Source organism: Lycium ferocissimum, chromosome 5 (assembly GCF_029784015.1).
Source record: "Lycium ferocissimum isolate CSIRO_LF1 chromosome 5, AGI_CSIRO_Lferr_CH_V1, whole genome shotgun sequence".
Lineage (NCBI taxonomy): Eukaryota > Viridiplantae > Streptophyta > Magnoliopsida > Solanales > Solanaceae > Lycium > Lycium ferocissimum.
The window spans coordinates 27,123,924-27,132,818 of NC_081346.1; positions in this window are offsets into that span (position 1 = coordinate 27,123,924).

The following is an 8,895-nucleotide window of genomic DNA, read 5'->3' on the forward strand; positions in this document are numbered from 1 at the left end:
TTCGTATATATTTTGTAAGAAATCTATTGATATATTTTGTAAACTGAAAAGTATCGTCATGCTTTGTAAATATATCCTCTTGCTATATACATAAACGTTTTTTGCCTTAAATACAAACGAATGAGGCCTAAATTTCTTCTTTCTTACCAAATTGATAATATAACAAACATTGGAAAAAGAAAACAACACAAAAAAAGGAAGAAAATAAATGCTTAAATACAGATAACTATAAAAAAAAACAAAAAAAATCAAAAAAAAAGAAAAAGAAAAAAAAAGAAATGAGGCGGTGAATACATACGGAGAGGACAACACCCAAGCTCTTGCAAATAAATACTTTAGTTTTACTCTATTTTGAAGTTAATATCTTATATGATCACTTAGCTAAGCAAATTATCTACTAAAATCATTATGTTTATTTTTTGTGAGAATATAATTAAATATTAAAATCATGCTCTTTCTAACAGCTTAAGCTTTTAGATGAGATGGGCATGCACTTCAATATGGTACCAGAGCAAACCAAAGGTCATGGGATCGAATCTCACGCCATCCATTATTAAAAAGAATTTTCACGTGCTTGGCCCATGAAAAAAATTTAGGCCCGCACGTGAGGGGACGTGTGAGAATATAATTAAATATTAAAAGTGTGCTCTCTCTAATAGCTTAACATTTTATACGAGTCACACGCTTCAATAATTTTGTATTAATAAAGTCACTCAAGGTTTTTTTTTTTAAAAAATCCACAGTAATTGTAGTAAAAAATAAATAAAGAGGCAATTATATAATATTGTATATTTTTTTTGTATATTTGACTAGTGTATGTAATTATTTTTGGCCGGACCCAATACGTAGCTTTCCCTATTTAGTTACGTAATAGTACTAAATACGTTTTTCATAGAATTTCAATACAAGAAAAGAACTCTCATCACGTATGTGTAAAAGTCTCTTTATTTTATAAATAACTAGTAGTCTAGATCATTTTTTAAATTATATGGAGATTATTAATAATCTTTAAAAGGTTATTAATAATCTTTAAAAGGTAGTAAGAAAATTTGTCCAAAGTAATTTTCATAAAAAAAAAATATTTCCTCCGTGCAAAAACCCTCCTAATGTACAATGGAATATACTTGCAAACTATAAATGATCGTAATGTACATTCGAAACATATGCAGACAAATTTACATTCCCTTTTTCCGGCTAAGAATAAAATTAAGTTCTCAAATTTAAATTCTACAGCTGTATGCAATTGGCTTTGATTAACTCTTTAAAATTTGCTGATGATGTTTGACATGTTTGGTTTAGTAATTACTCCATAAAAAAGTCATTTTCTTGTACGGATTCATGCATATGTCAAGCTTTTCTCTTTTTGTTTCTCCAATCTCACGGAAACAAGACCGGAAACATGCAACTTTTTGTTCTTGCCAAATATAAACAAACCAGTGCTCTCAAATTAACTAGACTTTCAATCAATATAAGGATATTGTAATGTTCCATTTGAAATTGACATTCTGAATAAGTGCAAAAATGAATAGATAGTTGGGTCCTGCAAGAATGATAAAATTTGACGTAAGGAGAAAAACAACTGACGGTTAAACTCACAAGTAAAGCATATAATATTTGATTACGAAATTGTTAAAAAAATTAAGTTTATAAAATATATAAACATATATAGTGAAACATTCTTACAAGTAATGTTTACTTTTTGTAACTTCTCTCAAAATAGCTAATTGTGAATATTCTTATAACACAGTTGGAAAATCACTACAATAAATGCCAAAGTGATTTGTATGTTTAAGCAATATTTAAGTAATTTAGCAATAAAAAAAAAGTAATTTGGCAATTACTTTCCAATAATCTTTACTTAGATTGCAAATAAAACTTGAAATACGTAACATTTTGCGGAAGAAGTTCAATAATAGGGTGGTAAAGATGAAATAAAAAATGAGAATATTTTCTATTTTAATATTCAAATTTCAAACTACATGCACCTCTTCCCGCTGGTTTATGGGCTAGTAGAACTAGGAAGGCAGGAGAACTACAGCTATTCCAACCTTTCCACATAGCCAAAAGTTGCTTACGTTGGATCACATCTTCTTGTGCACCGCCTAATATAATCGTGATTATGGTCCCATTGTCAAAGAATCATCTCATTAATGTTAATTAAAAAGCCATCACAAACTTATCAAATGTGTATATTGTTAAATAATTTGTGATATTGAAGTTAAATAATAGAACTATCATTATTATCCCATCGTCAAAGAATCATCTCATCAATGTTAATTTAAAAGGCATCACAAACTTATCAAATGTGTATATTGTTCTATAGTTTGTAATATTGAAGTTAAATAATTATATATCTGAAATAATATTATGAGCGAAAATGTACCGTAAAGAATTATGTTATGATGGAAAGGTACCATGCATGTATTGAGAATTGCCTTTTAATATTATTTTTGTTTCTTTTAGGACTCTTAACTATATCACTATTTTTCTCTAAATATACTAAACACTACAAAACCCTGTTAGAATTGTGACTGAGGTTGAAACTCCATTAATGGAGTTGATGAAACTTCAATGCAAAGCAATTCAAATGAAGAAGAAGAGAGAATTCAGTAGACCTAAAATTGAGATGAGAGAAGAGCGAATTGGGGAAATGAAAAGTGATCCACTTCATTGATATGTTTAGTATATATACCCATGTTGTAATGACCCGCCTGGTCGTTATTTAATACTTCGCAAACTCGTACTGAATTTAGGCCTAAGACCTTAAATGATAAGTCCTATGGGGTGTCTAAAATGAATAATGATAAGTCCTATGGGGTCATGGGGTGTCATGGAAGACAAGATTAAATATTTTAATTTTATTTATCCATATTTAAATCATCATATTGATTATTTTAGTACGTAAATTTTGTTTCACTACATATTTGATTTAGTATACATCTCCTATTTATAATGTTTGGTTGATTAGACATCATTCATATTTCTGGATTTCGCATCAAACTTTACTTGAATGGCAAACACCTTTACTCTGGCCGCAAGTTTTAATTCCTACAAGATCTGTACGCGCTAGTGATGGCGACCGGTAGTTTTCCTTATAAATGTCAAGTTCTTGTTGTTTGTGTCCGATGTGGTACACCAAGCAACCACATTATTCTCTCCCATCTATTAAATCAAGGATGTAAAAATATTAATATCTTTCTATATAATTTTTGAGTTAATTACACTAAACGTTTTTATAATATAATTTGATTTTGAATACACCTTATGTATTTTAAAATTAAAATTTATTTAATATATTATGAAAATCATATGCTTACATCTCATGTGAGGTGTATCCTTAATTAAGTATATTAAAATAGATAAATTAGAATTATTATGTATATATTGTTTATGAAATTAAAAAAGGATAATTATTTTAGTTGAAAATATTTATTTGATAAAAAAAAAGATATTATTTTTAGAATATATATCTTTTGAAACTCTTAAATAAGATAATATTTGACAAAACATGTTTTCTTTCGAAACTCTTAAGTATAATGATGTTATTCTTATTTTTATTTTTTTAAATATGTAAACCCCTTATATAATAGAAATCCTACATAGATGAAACTTCATCAAACTAAGGTCTAAGTAATTGAAGATAATTTTGAAGCAGACAATAAATAAATAAATAAATAAACTAAAATACAACAAGAAATTTTTATATTATTAAATACTAAAATTAAATAAGAAAACATATAACTTACATGTTTAAAATTCAAGAAAATTATTATTAATAGTTGATATATCTTATTAAGTAATTAATCTGGGGTACTTATGAAATAATTATATTTTAATGCATTTAGTGGATGATATACCTCATAGAGGTTTAAGTGTAGGACTCTAAACAGTATAGGAGGTTCAAGTGTTTGATTTTACAAAACTTAAGTATCAGACAATTAAACTTCACGTTAATAATAAATATAAATGAATATTTTATCTACTTAAAAATTATACTAATTGCTCATTAACACGAATTTAGTAAAATATAGTAAGTATGGATTCCAAAATTTACAATTCAATTTTTCTTCAACTATAAGCAAGTAAATAAAATTACCTCTAGTTCTTCAATAATTAATGCACTGCTCATACAATGAGTGTTTTACAAGGAAAAAAAAAAAAGCAAGAATATAATTTTAGGAATTAGATATTTTTAAATAAGTAAATAATTGATAAGGAGACATTTATAACTATACCTTGAATAACACATTAAAGTTTTCATATCATAATTGCCTAAACGAGAATTAATAGTATATAGTAACCGGTAAAGTTATTTCACCAAGAGTCGTCCTACCTTGGTAGGAGTAAGGTTTGCGTACACTCTACCCTCCTCAAATCCCACGTTGTGGGATTTCACTGGGTTGTTGTTGTTGTTGTTGTAACCACAAATACAAGATCCAGTTACTTCAATAATATTAATCTAGAGGATATTTCAAAATAAAATTAGAAGATTACTCAATACTTAATTCTCACTTATAATATTTAAAAATAAATATACTCTATGTAAAAGATAATTAAATTATATTATGCTTAATATATGTATTATCAAAAAATAAAATTAATATGTAATTAGGATATAACCATTTTAAAAACTAATTTTCACCTGATATAAATTTATTATTGAAGGAGACAATTAGTCTTCATGTTAATAATAAATATAAATGAATATTTTCTCTACTTAAAATTATCCTTAATTACCAGCAATACATATTTTAGTATGGATTCCAAAATTTACAGTTGATTTCTTTTTAGTATATAGCCTAATGATATTAGCCGAAAAATGTCAAATGTGATCGTTTCGTAGCTTTTTTATATCAATCATATAAAATTATTAGTTATCAAAAATATTATGCCAGTTATTAGCTGAAAATTTAGTATATTTTGGTAAAGATAATAGCCGAAAAATGTCAGATGCGATCGTTTCTTAGCTTTGTTATATTATCAATCATCAAATATTAAAAAATTATGAGAATTATTTTTTTATTGAATTACTCCGTTCTTCCCAATTTATGTGCTTGGAATTATTTCATTAAGAGTAAAATGAGAAGTTCAAAACTAAATAGTTTTTAAATATAGAAATATAACATTCTTTTTTATACAGATGAAAAGGAAAGTGTGCCATGTAAAATGGGACAGAGAAAGTAGTGCTGGACGTCCAAAAATATACTAATACCAACCATACAATGCCTAATGACAGGTAGTATTCAATCAAAACAAATTTCACATCATTGATAAAATCAATAGTGAAGGACATTGTTTAAATATTAAATTTTATTTGGAGGTTAATTATAAATTATTTAATTTGCATACAATCACTAATTTTTGTAACTTGTAAAAATATATAATTTTTAAATCTCTAATAAGTAATTTCCAACTAAATTAACAGCAATAAAATCCCCAAATAATTCCCTAGGTAATAAAATCTCCAAGTAAATCTCCAAGAAATAATTCCTAGCTAAATTCGCAGTAACGAAATCCCAAGTAATTTCATAGGTAAAAAAATCCCCAAATTATAATCCCCAACTACATTCGTAGCAATAAATTTCACAAGTAATTCCCTAGATAATAAAATTCCTAGGTAAATCCCCAAGCAATAATCCTCACCTAAATTCGCAGCAACAAAATCCCCAAGCAATTCCCTAGGTAATAAAATTCTCAAGTAAATCCCCAAGAAATAATCCCTAGCTAAATTCACAGGAACATAATCTCCAAGTAATTCCCTAGGTGATAAAATTCCCAGATAAATTCCCAAGAAATAACCCCCAGGTAAACCCGCAAGTACCAATACCTGGGGATTTTCCTACTAGTTCACAAAGAAAATATTTGTTACAGATTTTTAGTTGTTTTCCTGCGGAATTACCAACGAAAATCGTATCTGGGATTATTTTTCGACATAAATCCCAAGGTAATAATTTGGCGCTAAATGGCGCAAAATTTTCTTGCAGATTTACCTAGGGAAATCGATCCACAGGTAAATATTATAGAAATTAGGAAGTTTTAGATTTTCACATGAAAATCCGCATGAATTATTTGCGGAAAAAAATCACAGGTAAAATCCCCATGTAATTTGAGCTTTTCTAGTAGTGAGGGAAGTTGTATACATATAATAACTAGGATAACAACGAGTGTATAATGGATACTAAGTTCTGAGGCTTGTTGATATCTGTGTGTTACTGATTGGAAGGGATCACTTGTCGGTATTAAGGAAGGTTATCCCTGTAACGACCCGTTTGGTCGTTATAGTCTTTTTGATATTTTCGCCCATTCTCGAGCACTGATTATCTTCCTTTTGATCCGAGGGGACCGTTGATACGCTTCCCGAGGTGTCTAGACCGGAGTCGGGCAACTTTGGCGAAAATATAGGCTTAAAAGTGAAAGTGGTTGACCCAAAGTTGACTTTTGGGCAAACAAACCTTTTTTGGAATTCCGTCAATTCCGAGAGGTCCGGATAGTCGTTTAGAACTTGTGTGTGCATTTGGTTCGGTTCCTAATGCATTCGGATACATTTCAGAACGTTGGATGGGAATTGGGAATTAAGGCATCGGTGGTTGACTCAGTCAACGAGACCTCCGTCGAAAATTTCGAGGCCACAGGTGCGTTCGCAGCGCGTTTTTACGTGGGAGTAGGTATACGTATGTGAGCAGATGGTCTCAGAAGTTAGTCGAAAAATCAGATCGAAACGAAAAAATTAGGCCAAGTTCTGGTGTCTGGTGCCCGCTTTGGCGGCACCGGCCACGCAACAGCGGCTGCACCGCCGGGCGGTGCTCGCCGTGACTGAGTTCCTAGCCATTTTGGCTTGACCGCTGGGGTGGTCAAAGCACCGCTATGGCGGGTGACAGGCAGTTAAATCCATTAAATGAGTAGACCCTCATTATTTCATATCTCGATATTGGAGCTTGGGGATACTGTTCTTGGAATCAAATTGAAGAAATTCTTGGAGGTAAAACTTTGTCTAATCTTTTACTCCTCTTTAATCACAATCATCTTAGATTTTCCCCTTCCCTTTTCAATCCCTTAGAAATGAAATTTGAAGGAGGGTTTTGAGAGACTTTTCCCTAGGAATATAATTGATAAATTGATGATGTTGATGTTAAAATGTGATGAATCTAAGCTTAGTAACCTAATATATTCCACTTTTAACGTTGAATTTCGGATTCGGAGAATTAGGGCTCATACCCAATTTGGGGTTTTTTACTTGAAATCAGATTTGGGACAATTTTTGGGTTAAATCAACAATTAATGGTTGGGTTATGATTACCTAGGATTCAATTTGGTATTTTATCCGCGAATTTCCCGTTTTGCCCTTGTGAGCCTATTTCCCCAATTTCTAGTGTTAAAATGGACCTAGTTGATATCATAGCAATCTTAGTATCATTCTTCATGATTTCTAATATAGAATTTGATTATGCTTAGACTACTTTGGTTCGAGCTTCGAGAGGAAGGAGCAAGGCAAAAGAGTGACTTGTTGGTGTTGCGATTCGGCATCGGTAAGGTTATGGTTTACCTTTGGTGAGCTTCGTATAGTGAATCACATATTTAGATTATGATGTCGGAGACAACATGTGAACCTTCGGGTGTGAAGTTAGGATGAATATTGCTTTAGGTTGGGCCCTGATGTATGTTGGGACTAGCCACCCCGTTATATGTGTTTGATTATTCAATTGTGTTGGCTTGATGCCATGTGTAGTTGGTAGATATCGAATTTTGCTTGTTGTCTTGATTCAGATAGGATTTACATACCCGTTGTTGGTATTTGTACTTGGATATATTGTTGGCGTACCCACTGTTGGTAGTTGAGATTATTGATATATTGTTGGCGTACCCACTGTTGGTACTTGATATGATATATGTTGGCATACCCACTGTTGGTATTGTGATGTGATGCATTATTGGCGTACCCCGTTGTGGTACTTGTGATATTGAGCTTGATTGTTGATGATTGACATATGCATTGCACGCATTTCTCATATTTATCATGCATGGCCGATATCTGGTGATGATCCGGTATCGTTGATTGAGCAAAACTGATATTTGATAAACTCTTTTACTTGAGTGCTTGTAAAAAGGCCGATGTCCGAAGATCTATTTGATAAACTGATATTTGATGAACTCTTTTACTTGAGTGTTTGTGAAAAGGCCGATGTCCAAAGATCTATTTCGGAATCGTTGTTTATATGAGACTGATGTTTGATAAACTCTTTTACTTGAGTGATTATGAGGAGGCCGATGTCCGAGGTTCTATTCCGGAATCATTGATTTGTGAAACTGATATTTGACAGACTCTTTTGAGTGATTGTGAGGAGGCCGATGTCCGATGGTTATATTCGGGCATCGTTATTACATGGCCGATTCCGATGTTATCCCAGAATCGTTGTTAGTGCATGGACTCTGCAGGTCCCCCAGGGTGGTGCCGGAGAGACCCCCCCCTGTGAGCAATTAGCCAGGGTCCTGTCTATCTGTTGGGCAAAGATTCGGGACGGGTGGTACTTAGACTTCGCGAGTCACGCTGGGTTGTGCTACTGAGACGTAAATATTTCCGTCTGGAGTACATGTGTACACCTCACTTGCATGCAGGGCATCGCATTCATACCATTATTGCACTGTATTACATTATGACTTGAGTGAGATGTTGTGATGACTGGATTGTGGTGATTGAGTTGTGATGATTAGATTATGATGATTCTATTGTGGTGATTAGTTCGGATCGAATGTACTCAGACTTATTATATTGGGGTTTAGATGGTTACATAGGTGATGACGGATACTCGGTTACGATTATATTGTCTCATGTTGGTTGGTTTATTTGCTTATCTGCTTTATTTTCTGAATTGTGTTAACTATGCTTAGGTCGACGAT